We start from the raw sequence: 14,558 nt of genomic DNA on the forward strand, positions 1-14,558 counted from the left end.
AATCTTTCCACCAAGGGATTTAGAGATTATTAAACATTTTATTTTGTTTTAAATGTTGAATATGCTGGATACTCACTTCATTAAAAAAAAAAAGCTTATAGCAACAGGATGCACACAAACATACTACATATGTATTGCATACATATCCTATGTACTTTTTTCTACAGTTTTGGCATTAATGTAGTTTAAAAGTAATAACAGAATCAGAAGTAAAGGTTCGAATTTTAGAGTTAAGTATATTTGCCTTTAGTAGACATAAGGCAGTGATAAATTTTAGGTGTGGAAATCCAGTAAGGAAACTGAACAAATTGTTCCATTTGAAAAAAATAACTAGACAATGTTCTTATTGTTAAATGTTAAAATGGCTCCTCTTGAAATCTGCTTTTTCTTGAAAAAGCGAGAAGTAAACAAAGAATCTTTTAGAGAAACGAGATAAATATCAAAACACAGGGAGTGATGTCTATCTCTAGTTTAAATATTTATACACATGTTTATTTAGCTTATTCTAGCTGTTATGTTATCATTGCTTCTTTGCTTCTGTGTCCTTCTATATGAAGCTGGCTATGTGCCCTTAAGTGATTTGAGGGGTTCTGAAAAATAACTGCCCCAAATATCTTTCCTTTTGTTCTATTATATTCCCTAAATTTTCAATAATTAGAAAATTTGAAAGTTATGTTTCTAAATAAATAAAAATTTTAAGAGAAAGAAGTATTTCAGGCTTTAGCCTCCATTAATATATGCATTAGAATTTATCTACTTATATCTAAGCAAATAGAATGAGAGCACTGAGAATAAGGGTAATAGGATAGGTAAATATTGATGTTGTAATGGGGGTGGGAGAGTAATACAGAAGCAAGAGTAATAAAAGCAGAGAAGGAAGCAGGCACAGTAAGTGTTGGGAGTTACATAGGGAAATAATACCATTGGGAATTACCTAAGTCCAAGGAATCTTAAGGAGTAATGGACAACCAGAAGAGTAAGATGAGGAAGAAAGACCATGGATCCGGGAGCAGAGGTTGGAGTCATATTCTTTACTATCTCTAATGGTAAACTTCTTTGAACTGATCTGATTCATTGGGAAAAAAAAAATCTTAAGCCAGATTTCTGTACAAAATCCTTCAAAATATGGCTGCTACATGTATTGGAAGTGCCCAGGAGAAGCCAAACTGTGAAGCAAGACAGACTGCTCCTAATACTTGGGCTTGGGCCTTTTATTGATAGGTAGGGGGCACGCTGTTGCCAGCTGCTGTTTGTTTGAGAGATTTTAGGGAAGCCCGAATGTTCTAAAGAAGAGAGAAGAGCTAGTACAGTGACTCTAGGAAGGAATTTTTTGGATTGTTAAGGAACAGAAAGAAAATCAATGTGAGTAGACCACAGTGCATACTGAAGAAATTGGCATGAGACAAGATTAGAAAGGTAAAGCAAAGGCAAGATTATGAAGGAGTGAAGGTAAGCAGTTTGGGTTTTAGTCAATGTACTATTGAAAGAGATTGGAGAATTTAAACACAGGAGTCAGATGATCCAGTTTCTGTTATATAAAATGCCAGGAACTGGGTTGTAGGGGGACCAGTGTTGGAAGCATGGAGGCCGGTAAGGGAACTGGGGCAGTGTATGGCTACCTGCTCACCATACCCATTACCGGTTTCCTTGGCACTTAGTTGAATTGGCTTTCCCAGCCTCCCTTAAAGTCATATGTAATCATATTTCTGATTTCTCCTCAATGTAAATTGAATAAAAATAATGAGCACCACTTTTATTTCTCACCCACAAAGCCTTTTATGGTACATGTAGCAATCTGTGCCCCTTTTCACTCAACTGGCTTGATGTGAGTCCAGTGATGACGGAAGTCATGTGTTGAAAATAGTGGCAACATATAAAGGAAGGAACTTAGGTCCTAAATTATTTACTCACCAGGAACTCACAACTTGGCCTTTTTATGAGTGAGAAGTAAACATTGATTGTGTTAAGATGCTGGGGTTTAGAGTTTTACCTGTTAAAGTGGTTAGAAGAACCTTAACTCAAATAGGAACAATGTAGTAAAATAAGTGAATTAAGGTGTCAGCAATAAGGAGAGAAAGTGATGGATAAGTGGCATAAATAAAATAGAAAAAACAAACCTAACAAAAAGTACTTTCATGACCATTTCCTAAAATCACTCATAAGGCCTAGAGTCCTCAAACTAGAATTTAAAATCCTAGACAATCCTACTTGTACACAACATTTCTCTGTGTTCTTCCATATAAGCCATCTTCTTACCTTACTTACTCCCAAATTCATATGCATGCCTGCAATAGGACAGGTTAGGGCTATCAGGTCACTAGCTGCTTAGAAGCTGGGACCTAATTCAGTTGTTGCAGGGAGAAATACAGGGTACGTACTTGATCGTAACTTTTACTTTTACAGAACCACCTCCTTGAGCTTCTAATGCCCAAGTAACCCTAAGTGGCATTAGGTCTCAGATGTCCTTGACATTTTGCACCATCCTTCGAATAAGATGTTAAAATGGGATTTGATCATGTACAATCTTTTAAGAGACATGATGCATTTCACAAGTGTGGGTGTGTTGCCATGGAGTTGTAGCTAACCACTAATTTAATCAAAATCATTCTCCCTTGTCTGAATTTCACTTTATAATCTTTTTGTCAAAAAATAACCAACTTACAATGATGCTCCTTTGTGTCTTTTGTTTTGGGGTCCAAGGTCCTGAGAATGATTTATTTTTTTCTGGATGGAAGTGGTTTTTGTTTCCTTCTAGAAAAACTTCAGATCTCTATCATTCCTTGTTAAACTAATGGTCACTAATGATTTCTTTTGACTTAACATTGGAAAGTTTTAAAAAGAAAACAGTTTCAGAAATAAAATCAAAAGCCCAAACAGAGCCCTGTATCATTTTTCAAATCTATAAATTGTATTGTGTAGCATTTAATTAAGGCCACCACTGCGTTAGAAAGTGTTTGCATGTGTAAAACTCAGGTATTCTACATACCAAGACCATGTTCTCATATTGACAAGGTAGACTCTTCAAAAGATAAGAGTTGAAGTGATGTGTTGTATTATGCTTGAAAAGATTTGGTGGTTGAAAAAATTACATCAGACTCACTGTGAAAGCATGCCATACGAGTAAACCATTCACTCCTAAGTGTGGGGTTTAGCTGGTTGTACCTATGTGGACATTCAATAAATGTTCAGTATTACTTACTTTGCTATTACCTTTACTACCCTTTGGGAATGTTTATATCAAAAGTTGACAGTTTAAGAATTTGAGAGGAAAAAGCACGGATCTCTGAGTAATATAGACCTTTTTTTTTAGATATGTCTCTTCTACTATTTGTCAGTATAGATGTAGATAGGCTAGTTAAAACTCAAAACCTGAGTGTCAGCTCCTAAGACAATGGAAACTAAGAAGAAAAAAAAAATGGGACTACATCAAAATAAAAATCTCTGCATAGAAGAAACCATATCAAAACAATAAGAGGGCCCACCACCTGGAAGAACATATTTGCCAATGTTATTTCTAATAAGGGTTAATCTCCAAAACTTACAGGGAACTCATACAATTTAACAAACGGAAGATAAACAATCCAATCAAAAAATGGGCAAAGGACCTAAATAGACACTTTTCAAAAGAGGACCTACAGAAAGCCAAGAGACATATGAACATGCTCAAAGTCACTAATCATCTGAGAGAAGCAAATCAAAATGACAATGCGGTACCACCTCACACCTATTAGAATTGCTATCATCAACAAACACAAGTGCTGGTGAGGATGCGGAGAAAAAGGAACCCTCTTGCACTGCTGGTGGGAATGCAGACTGGTGCAACCACTGTGGAAGACAGTGTGGAGTTTCCTCAAAAAAATTAAAAATGGAGCTCCCATTTGACCCTGTAATCCCACTTCTAGGACTATATTCCAAGAAACCAGAAACACCACTCAGAAAGGATATATGCACCCCTATGTTCATAGCAGCACAGCCTAAGTGCCCATCAGCAGATGAGTGGATTAAAAAACTATGGTACATCTATACAATGGAATACTATGCTGCTGTAAAAAAGAAGGAATTCTTACTATTTGCAACAGCATGGATGGACCTGGAGAGCATTATGCTAAGTGAAATAAGCCAGTTGAGAAAGATAAATATCACATGATTTCACTCATTTGTAGAATATAATGAACAACATAAACTGATGAGCCAAAATAGAGCCTGAGGAAAAAAATATTTTGAATATAATAGAAGTAATCCTGTTATTTTCAGATTTTTAATATTCCCTACAACTTTTGTGATATTATTAGTACAGTTTTAGTAATATCATTATATTTAAAATATTTTTCTTGAAATATTAATTTTTATTGCATGTAACATTATTATACTTAAAATAATTTTTCTTGAAATAATAAAATAAAATAAACAAAAAACCACACACTTCAGTGTCCTCATTTTAAAATTGAGACTATTTTATTAGTCTCTTTTTGAGGAATAAATAAGTTTTATGATCTTTAGATAGATCTTAAATAGTTTATTGAATGAATGGGACTGCCAATGACAATTTAGGACTAAGATTTATTACTCCACAAGACATGAATTTGGACTACCTATTCATATATTTGGTTAATCATTTATAAATTACAAAAATTTTAATTAAGTTCTAGGTATATTGTAGGAAAATAAAGATGATTTTTGGACCCATTAGCGTTTACAAATATACATATACACACAGCTAACACAAAATTTCAATATTAGAATATCATATATAATATGGGTATATGGGGTCATCAATATTGAGATCCTTAGGTGTGTTGCAGGTAATGGAAGCAAGAGCTAAAATTTAGTGAGAATTAATGCTTTTGTGCTCAGCTTTTTGTATTCTTGAGTTAAGGTTGCTGCAAGCTGGATATAACAGTAACAAGGACACCGATGAACCTAATTAGTTTAATAGGGTAAATTTCATTCACATAGTTTTTCTTAGGAAAGATGATTGGTAGCTGAAGTTAAGGCAGGAGATTGGAGGAAAGGTTACCAACTTGACAAGTATATCAAGTCAACAGTTAACACTAGTGAATTGCATACCTAAAATTGGCTAAGAGGATATACTATCTTAAAATAAATCGCACATTCCCCCCTCCCACACATAACACAGATGGCAATTATGTAGAAGTGATGGATAAGCTATTTAGCTTGACTGTGGTGATATTTTCACAATGCATGCAGATATTAAAACATTAAGCAGCATGCCTTAAACTTGTAAAATTTTGTATGTCAAAGATATCTCACTAAAGTTGTGTTTTCCTTTGACAGTGGTCATTTCCTCTTGGAGCAGAGGAATAGCCTAGCTAAGCATGGGTAATGGAGGAGGATTTACATAGCAGGGAATGATTGGAGGAGAGGGCTCAAGAGCAAGAGGACAGGAAGGGCAAGTTAGGGGAAGAGTGGTAGTGAGGTTAAAGTTATAGTTAAAGATCTCTACGAGGTGAATGAGTTGAATCCCGGGAGTTAACTGGATGACCCTTCTTCCATTTAAAGGTTAAGCTAAGTGGTACTAGCATTCTGTCTGCAATAACAGCATCATTGTATTGAGTGTGACATTGTTCCAGATGACAGGACACAGCTACTAGGGGAATGATCCAAATGGTCAATAATAAACAGACAGAACTGTGTTAATGTTTTGGTTTCTTTCCTTCAACATTTTAGTCTAAGGTTTATTTCTCTAAAATTTCTTAACTGCAGTTAATATTGAATTCAGAAACATTTAGCTGTAGTTTTAGAAGCTGAACTGACCATTTGCTTGTTCACTGCATTAAAAATATTTTCTTCTTTTAGTCAATACTTACTTGCTAAATCAGATTGAGTGTACAAGTCTAAGCAGCCATTGAGAGACTTAAAAAATACTTTCACAACCTCATTTCTTTGAACGTACTGATGTTTGTCACATTCCAGTGCGTTCCTTAGTTGTTGTTTTTTTCTAGCTGTAAAAGTACATGTGACTACATAGTACATTGAGTGTCCGTTTCTTAGCAGCAGTAGCAGCAGCATCTGCTCAATACCTGGCTCTTTCATGAGGCAGTTACTGGAGTTCTGATCAAGTCTTCTAGTGTATATGGTTAGCATTCAGATAGGTTTCTTAATACTACTTTCCTATTTTTTTCCCTATTTTATTTTTATTTTTTTTAATTTTGTTTTATTGCTTAAAATATTACAAAGAGTAGTACATATGTCTCCTTTTTATTTTCCCCCTTGACCTTCCCTGGCCTCCCCTATCCCCCAGTGTCTTGTGTCCATTGGTTATGCTTATATGCATGCATACAAGTCCTTTGGTTGATCTCTTACCACCACCCCCCCCCCCCCCCCCGGCTCCAACCCTCTCCGGCCTTCCTGCTGTAGTTTGACAGTCTTCGATGCTGCTCTGCCTCTGTATCTATTTTTGTTCATCAGTTTATAATGGTCTTTATTATCCATAAATGAGTGAGAGCATGTTGTATTTTTCTTTCATTGACTGGCTTATTTCACTTAGCATAATGCTCTCAAACTGTGGTACATCTACACAATGGGATACTATGCTGCTGTAAAAAAGAAGGAATTCTTACCATTTGCAACAGCATGGATGGAACTGGGGAGCATTACTTTCCTATTTTATTGGAATCATTTTAAAGTTCCACAGGGTTGTTTTAAGTAGTTTCCTTGAAAAAACATTTTTATTTTTGGGGGGAGGCGAGGGGTTTATACTTATGCTAAATTATTTGTTATTTATTTATTTTTTAAAAACTTGATTGTTGAAAGTATTACATATGTGCCCTCCCCCCCCCCCCCATTGACTCCTTCTAACCTGCCCCTGCCCCTGACCCCAGGCCTTCACTATCCTATTATCTATGTCCATGGGTTATGCATATTATTCATACAAGTTCTTTGGTTGATCTTTTCCCACCCATCCACTGAAAAAACATTTCTTTAAAAGCAATGTTCTTTTAAATACCACTAAGACAAAACACTCATTATGACATTCTTCAGCATGATTTCTTTTCCTGGGACATTTATTTTAAAACCAAGTTGCAGTGGAAAACCAGCATCTGTGTTATAGAACTTGAGAGCATATCACACCTTCAGATGAAAATGCTAAAGCGATGAAGACAAAAAATTAGTGCTAAAATTAACAAATGAAGATGACTCATGCATTTTAGATACACAGACTCCTTTAGAACATGTCTCTCTGAGCCTTTATAGTTATAGTCATGGGGGCGGATGGGAGTAATGAAATGGAAAAACTATGGACTTGCATACAAATCAAGAGACAGTTTTCAGTTTCTAGATCAAACTCGATTCTGCCTACTATCTAAATGGGCTTTCAGCTATAACTTACTGTTCCTTGTATCCCAGTCATTCTGTCTGCCCCAGAAAAAGACAGATTTTCTTCTATTTGTGAAAAATGCTCTACAATTTTTATCAATACCAAATAGCTAATAACCATTTGCACCAACCCTGTAAACTTCCTGCCTCATCATTATTATTTTGTACAGTTATTTTGATACTTCATCAAAAAGAACTTTTCATCGTGGCTGTACCGTATCTTCTTTTTTGCTGATTTAATTAGGCAGCAAGAAAATAAAATTTTTATTTTTTGAATAAAGATTGTGGGTTGTCACATATATTTATTATTTTCCTACTCAAGGCCCTCCCTAAAATGACAGAGGAGTAAAATTTTATAAACCCACACAATCAAAGAGAGAGAAAAAAGAGAGAAGGTGATAAAAAATAGGATATTTTAATGAATTTTTGAAATACGTAAACAGGAGGAATAGTGGTAATTATCAGAGCAGAATAGTGGCCAAGCACATGACTTCCCTTAGAGAAGAAATGAAGCCTTACTAATAATGGGTGAAGGTCACTACTTTTTCTTCATCAGAACACATATACGTACATTTATATAAAAATATATCTACTATATAAAAATAAGCATATTTTATAAATAAATATATTTAAATTTAACATGCTGGGAATTATGCAATGCCCATTTCTATAATAAAACATTGTGATAAATGGTTTACCTACATTGTGATTTGGGGAGAAGAGAGAAAACAATTATATACTCCTTTGTGCTCAAAAATACTTTTCCATTATATATTCTTCATCTCCATGAGATTTTTTTTTGTCCCTTTAAATGTACAATGTAAATCTATATCAAAGGCTAATAATATTTGCTACACAATTGTTCCCATATTTTAATGATACCAATTATTTTGGGAATTATTTATGCCATAAAATGAAGATGTTAAGGAGTTTTACAATGACAACCCTTGCCTGTGTGAAATAAAAATGTCTTTAAAAGAGTTTACATCTATAAGCTTTGCTTCTTAGACTGAGGTTAGGATTTAATTTCCTAAGAATTGACCTGTGGAGTAGATAGGACAATTTAATTACTTACTGACATCATTTTTTATCATGCTCGGATCAGAGACAAGCAGAACTTAACGGAAAGTGATGTAGCTTCTTGTTCTGGATGTCCCCCTTTGTGTGTTTTGGGGCACTCCTATGTATGGCCATATTTTCATGTTAATATCTGCTATAGATATTCTTTTAGCTTCACCTTTTCTACTTTTTATTACAGCATTCTGACAACCACACCTTCTCACTTTTGTATTTCAATCAGGTCACAAATGGGGACATTGTTAGGAATATAATGATTTTTATCTTTTAAATCTCACTTATTAGTTTATTATTCATGGTCGATAGCATTAGAGATAACCTGGGCATTTTATATCCTAGAATTTAATAAAGATATGCACAGACCACAAGATATTTTAGTATGAGAATATTCTTAGTTATGTAGGTGGTCTTTTTGCAAGATTGGGTCAAGTAGCCATGTCTTACAGAGTAACCTTAGAGTATTTGCAGTACTTGATTATGAAAACTACATCGTTTTATATTGAGTATTTTTTCATTTGAAGAAGTGACAGTTCTATATTTGGATAAAAAAATACTCAATCATTTTCTACAGCTCAGTACTCTTTGTTCAAAGGTAGAAATTATGTCTCCACTGCAACTGCTTGATTGAATTACAGAGCCACTCATTTATTTTCAAAGATTGTGTTTCTATTTTCATTTCTGTCTTTTTTTTTTTTAAGTGTTCTGATCATTAGAAGGGAAGGAAGTCTCTCCAAAAAGCTAAGATCAAAGACTCTTCTGTTCATAATATTCAGGCTGGTTTTAAAAGTGTTATGAATTATCAAAGATTACTGTCATTCTCTTTGAGAAAAGATCCTTAAAAGTTGAATGCTGCTTTAGACTGTTTCAAGTCTTTGATAGTATATATTAGAATTTTAAGTATTTTGATAAAACGAAAAATTCGGATATGTAACAGAAGCATCTATTTAGCATATAGCTTTTTTCTATCTCAAATTAATGATTTCACATTTCAGTTTGTAATTTATAATTTGATGAAGGTGGACCTGTGTATATACCTATGAAACCATTCCACAATCAAGAAAATTAACATTTCCATTACCCTAAAAAGTTTCCTGAAGCTCCTTTGTAATCCTTCCTTTTCTCCTCCATAATCCCCTCTTCCCCTCTTCCCAGCAACCAGGGATCTGCTTCCTGTCACTATAAGGATAGTTTACATTTTCTAAAATGTTATGTACTTGGAATCATACAATATGCTCATGTTTCATTTCACTCAATATAATTAAGATTCACTCATGTCACTGTGTGTATCAATGTTTTATTGCTGAGTACAACTCCTTTGGATGGTTATGCCCTAGTTTGTGTTTTCATTTACCTGGAGATGAACATTTGGGTTGTTTCATAAAGCTGCTGTGAACATTAATGTACAAGTCTTTGTAAGGACATATATTTCTTTTTCTCTCCACCAAAGTATAAAATAGCTAAGTTATATATTAGGTAAAAATTTAGCTTTTTAGGGAACTGTTTTCTAAAGGGATTGTACCTATTTACATTCCCAATAGCAGTGCATGGTAGTTCCAGTCTCTCCACATCTTTGCCAGTATTTGGTATGATCAGTTATTTTAATTTTCGCCATTCTAATAGGTGTTTGATTGTTTCACGTTATTGTTGTAATTTGAATTTTTTTCTAATAAGTAATAATTTTGAGCATCTTTTCATGTTTGCCATGAATATATCATTTTGGTGAAGAGTCTGTTCAAATTGTGTGCAGATTTTTGTATTGGGTTGTTTGTCTTGTTATTATGGAGTTTTGCAAGTTTTTACATGTTTTGGATACAAATCCTTTATCAATATGATTTGCAAATGTTTCCTCCTGGTCTGTGGTTTGTCTTTTTATTTTTTAAGCAATGCTTTCAAAGAAAAGAAGTTCTGAATACTGATTAAGTTCAACCTATTTTTTTTTTCATAGTTAGTACTTTAGGTGTTGCATCTAAGATAATCTGTGACTGACTCAGATCACAAAGATTTTCTCCTATATTTTCTTGTAGGTTTATAGTTTTGGAATACACATTTAGATTTGTGATGCATGTATGAGTTCAAGTTCCTTTTATACAAAGATATTTCTTTTGATCCAGCACTGTCTTATAAATGCTGTCTTTTTTCCACCATATATTATCTTTGCAAGTTTTCCTAAGATCAATTGACAATGTATTTGTGGGTCTCTTCCTAGACTCTATACTTTGTTCCATTGACATACTTGCCTGTCTTGGTGGGTAATAATATAGTATGCTATGCCATTTATACTGTACTGATTAATGTAGCTCTAAAATAAATCCCAGAACGTTGTCCTTTTTGTTAAATTTGTTTTGACTATAGTAAGTTGATTGCATTTCTATATGAATTTTACAATCAGCATGACAATATGTACAACTAAAAAGCCTGCTGGGATATTTATTGGGATTGCATTGAATCTAGAGATCAGGTTGGGGAGAAAAACACATTAACAATATTGAGTCTTTCAGTCTCTGAACATGGTGTATCTCTTCATTCATTTAGGCCTATTTTGGTTTGTTTTGCTGTTCTGTAGTTTACGGTAACACTTGCACATATTTTGTCAGACTTAAGTCTAAGAATTTCACATTTGGGGTACTATTGTAAATGATATTGCTTTTTTAAAATTTCTATTACATAGAAATGATGTTTTTTTTTAATATGGCAAACTTGTTAAAACATTTATTACTTCTAATAACTTTTTTGGTATATTTTATCAGATTTTCTATTTACACAATCATGTTGTCTGTGAACAAAAACTGTTTTGCTGCTTTACAATCTGGTTGGCCTTTACCTTTACCTTAATGCATTGCTAAAAGATCCAGTACAATGGTAAATAGCTGTGTTGAGAGTGAAGCCTTATACCTTGTGTTTGGAGAAAAGCATTTAGACATTTAACATTACTTATGACATTAGCTATATATTTTATGGACTTCATCAGGTGAGGAAGTTCCCCTCTGTTTCTAATATGGTTAGAGTTTCAATAAGCATTTGATGTTGGATTTTGTCAGATCCTTTTTAAGTATTTATTGAGATGATCATATGGCTTTTTCTTATTTAGTCTCTTACTATTGATAGATTTGATTTCCTAAAATGTTAAGAATTTTTTATATGTATGTATGATCATTTGAAAATGATTCATGAAGATGTTTTGGCCTTATATTATCTATAAAGAAAGTGAAATAATAGCCTAAATAAGATTGCTTGGAATTATTACATTCATAAATTGATTAGAAAGTGAATTTATTATTGGAATGATAATTATATAAGTTATTCATTAATCTGCTGTTATAATTATAAGTAATCTTTCTTCAATACAAAGGTTTTTTTTAGAGCTACTTTGATTTCTTTCAGCAGTTCTGTAGTTTACAATAACACTTGCACATATTTTGTCAGTCTTATGTCTAAGAATTTCACCATTGTAAATGATATTGCTTTTTATTTTAATTTCAGATTGCCCATTTCTATCACATAGAAATGATGTAAATAGAAATATGTACTCACTAAAGGGAATTTGATGCAGACAAAGGAGATAAAAAAGAAAGACATTTTAGTAGCCCCAAAATACATATTTCCTTCCAGTACTTTTGGGTTGACATAGTTAGCTTAGGGTTTGGGGGTGTACGCACCCAGACGTGCTTGCTTGTGTGTGTGCACGTGTGTTTGAGTGGTCAAGGTTTTACAGAATTATGATCATGTCTAACTAGATTTTCTAATGAGGTGGTATTGGAGTATTTTTTTTTCAGAGTAGTTTCTTATGTCGGATTATAGTCATATACCCCTATTGATATATAACAATTCATAATATTTACTATCTTTAAGCTACTTCAAGTTGTCTCCGTGAAAGAGCATGCTCATTGTGCAAGTATTAGGCCTCTTGAAGTCACAGGTTTCATCAGGTGTGATGTGCTGCTCTGATGATGATCTGACGATTTCCCTGGGAGCACCTACAGGCTGCCATGAGTTAGGAAGTGCACTTATGGATAGCTCCCCAGGTTGTCCCTCTTATTTTATATGACAGCTAGAGGCCCAGTGCACAAAATTCATGCACTTGGGGAGGAGGGGGTCCCTCAGCCTGGCCTGCACCCTCTCGCAGTCCGGGAGCCCTCGGGGGGTGTCCACTGGCCAGCTGAGGCCCACTTCCTGCGGGGAATGGGCCTAAGCCAGCAGTTGGACATCCTTAGTGCTGCCTCAGAGGCAGGAGAGGCTCCACCACCTCCACTGCACTCGCCAGCCGTGAGCCTGGCTTCTGACCACTAGGGGGCAGCTCCTGCGTTGAGCGGGATCAGGCTGAAACTGGCTCTCCGACATCCCCTGAGGGGTCCCGGATTGCTAGAGGGCACAGGCCAGGCCAAGGAACCCCACTGATGCATGATTGGGGCTGGGGAGGGACTCAGGAAGTTGGCCAGTCAGGAAGGGACCGTGGGTGGGCTCCAGGGTGTGTTCAGCCCATCTTGCTCAGTCCCAATCATCTGGACCCCAGCAGTAAGCTAACCTACTGATCAGAGTGTCTACCCCCTGGTGGTCAGTGCACATCATAGTGACTGATCAACTGGTTGACTGCCTGCCCCCTGGTGGTCAGTGCATGTCATAGTGACTGATTGTTCGGTTGTTCGGTTGTTTGGTTCTGCCGTTCGGTCTATTTGCATATTAGCCTTTTATTATGTTGGATTCCTCTTTTCTTGAGTTCTTTATTTTGAGTCATTTCTTATTCATTTGATTTATCAGTTAAGATTGGGTTCAGCTGTAAATAAAAGAAATCTCAACATAATAGTGGCTTAAACAAAACATTTTTAAATTTTTATTTCATGGGGAATTAGTCCAGAGGTAGGTAATTTCATTCAGGTGGTTCACAGCATGGGGTCCAGGCCACTTCCATCTTCCTTCTCTGTCATTCTTGGTGGGAGGCTTTCCCCTGCCAGGTCTCTTTCTGGTCCTAGATGGCTCCTGACCATTGGGACAGTTCCACTGCATTCCAGGCAGTGGAAATGGCAAGGGATAGAAGAGAACCCCTTGCAGCTGAGCTAGCCCTCCTCCAAATAATTGTTCTGAAATGCTTAACCTCCATTCATTCTCCTTGGCCAGAACGCAATCTCATGGCATACCTAGCTTCAAGAGAGCCTGGGAAATGCAGTTTCTTAGTGGAGAAAATTTGAGTTCATTTATTCAGAAAGAAAGGGAGACAACCATCTGAAGTACTTTTTGTCTTTAAAACCACTTCATACAACCAAATACAACCAAGCTGTACCAAGTAATTTTCACAAGATACACAAATGATATATTTTTAAGCCATCGCAGAACTATGAAACTCTTTCTTCCAATTTCACACATAAAAGGTAATTTCACCAAGTATAATGTGATTGGGTCATAAACATTACAAAGATCTCGGAACACCTTATCATCACACTCAGTGTTTTAGGCAAGCTTCAAAGTCAGACTTAATTTTTCCTAAGTAACCTGTTCTGGTTGTTATTTTGTTTTGTTTTATTTTGCTGTCTCTGTATAAATAAGACTTACTTATTGGCATATAACATTTATTTTGAAATGATATGGTCTGCTAATATTTTGTCACATAGAAGTATATGGCTGTTATTTGTAGCTTCCTAAATAAGAAGTTTTCATCTAGATGTGACTTTTTCCCTGTGGAGAAATAAAGTGTTTCTTATGGATGGAGGAATGTCAAATACCCTTGCTAAAATTTTTAACGTGTCTTTATACCCTAGCCTTGATACTAGGAATCATCCAAAGCAGATTTTCAGAAAACCTACTATACTGTCTCTAAGACAATGCCTAAAAGTAGATGCATTTCTCTCTGAAATACTTTGGGTCAGGTGTAGAATTAAATTCTGTCTATTGACTTAGGAAAATCAATATACTGTCTTTACATTGGTTATCTACAGTATATATAGAGTAAAAAGTATGTTTTCTTTTTCTGCTTGTATAGAGCAGTATAAACCAAGAAACACTTGGTTTATAATTAATGCATAAAGTTTCTAAAAGGATTAAAAACTGATTGAGGTAATTTGTATTATCTTATTCCAAGAGATATCTATTGCTGCACAAAAAAAGTTATCCCAAAACTTTAGTCACTTAAAATAATAACATTCATTATCATA

General features: G+C 35.0%; 1 protein-coding gene across 6 annotated transcripts in view; it reads left to right on the plus strand.

Annotated features, from left to right (window-relative positions):
• PDE1A (phosphodiesterase 1A) overlaps positions 1-14,558 on the plus strand; it is a 255,619-nt gene that overhangs the window by 158,676 nt on the left and 82,385 nt on the right. The gene's annotated exons all lie outside the window — the stretch shown is intronic.

This window comes from Myotis myotis, unplaced genomic scaffold (genome assembly GCF_014108235.1).
Source record: "Myotis myotis isolate mMyoMyo1 unplaced genomic scaffold, mMyoMyo1.p scaffold_m19_p_8, whole genome shotgun sequence".
Taxonomy (NCBI): Eukaryota; Metazoa; Chordata; class Mammalia; order Chiroptera; family Vespertilionidae; genus Myotis; species Myotis myotis.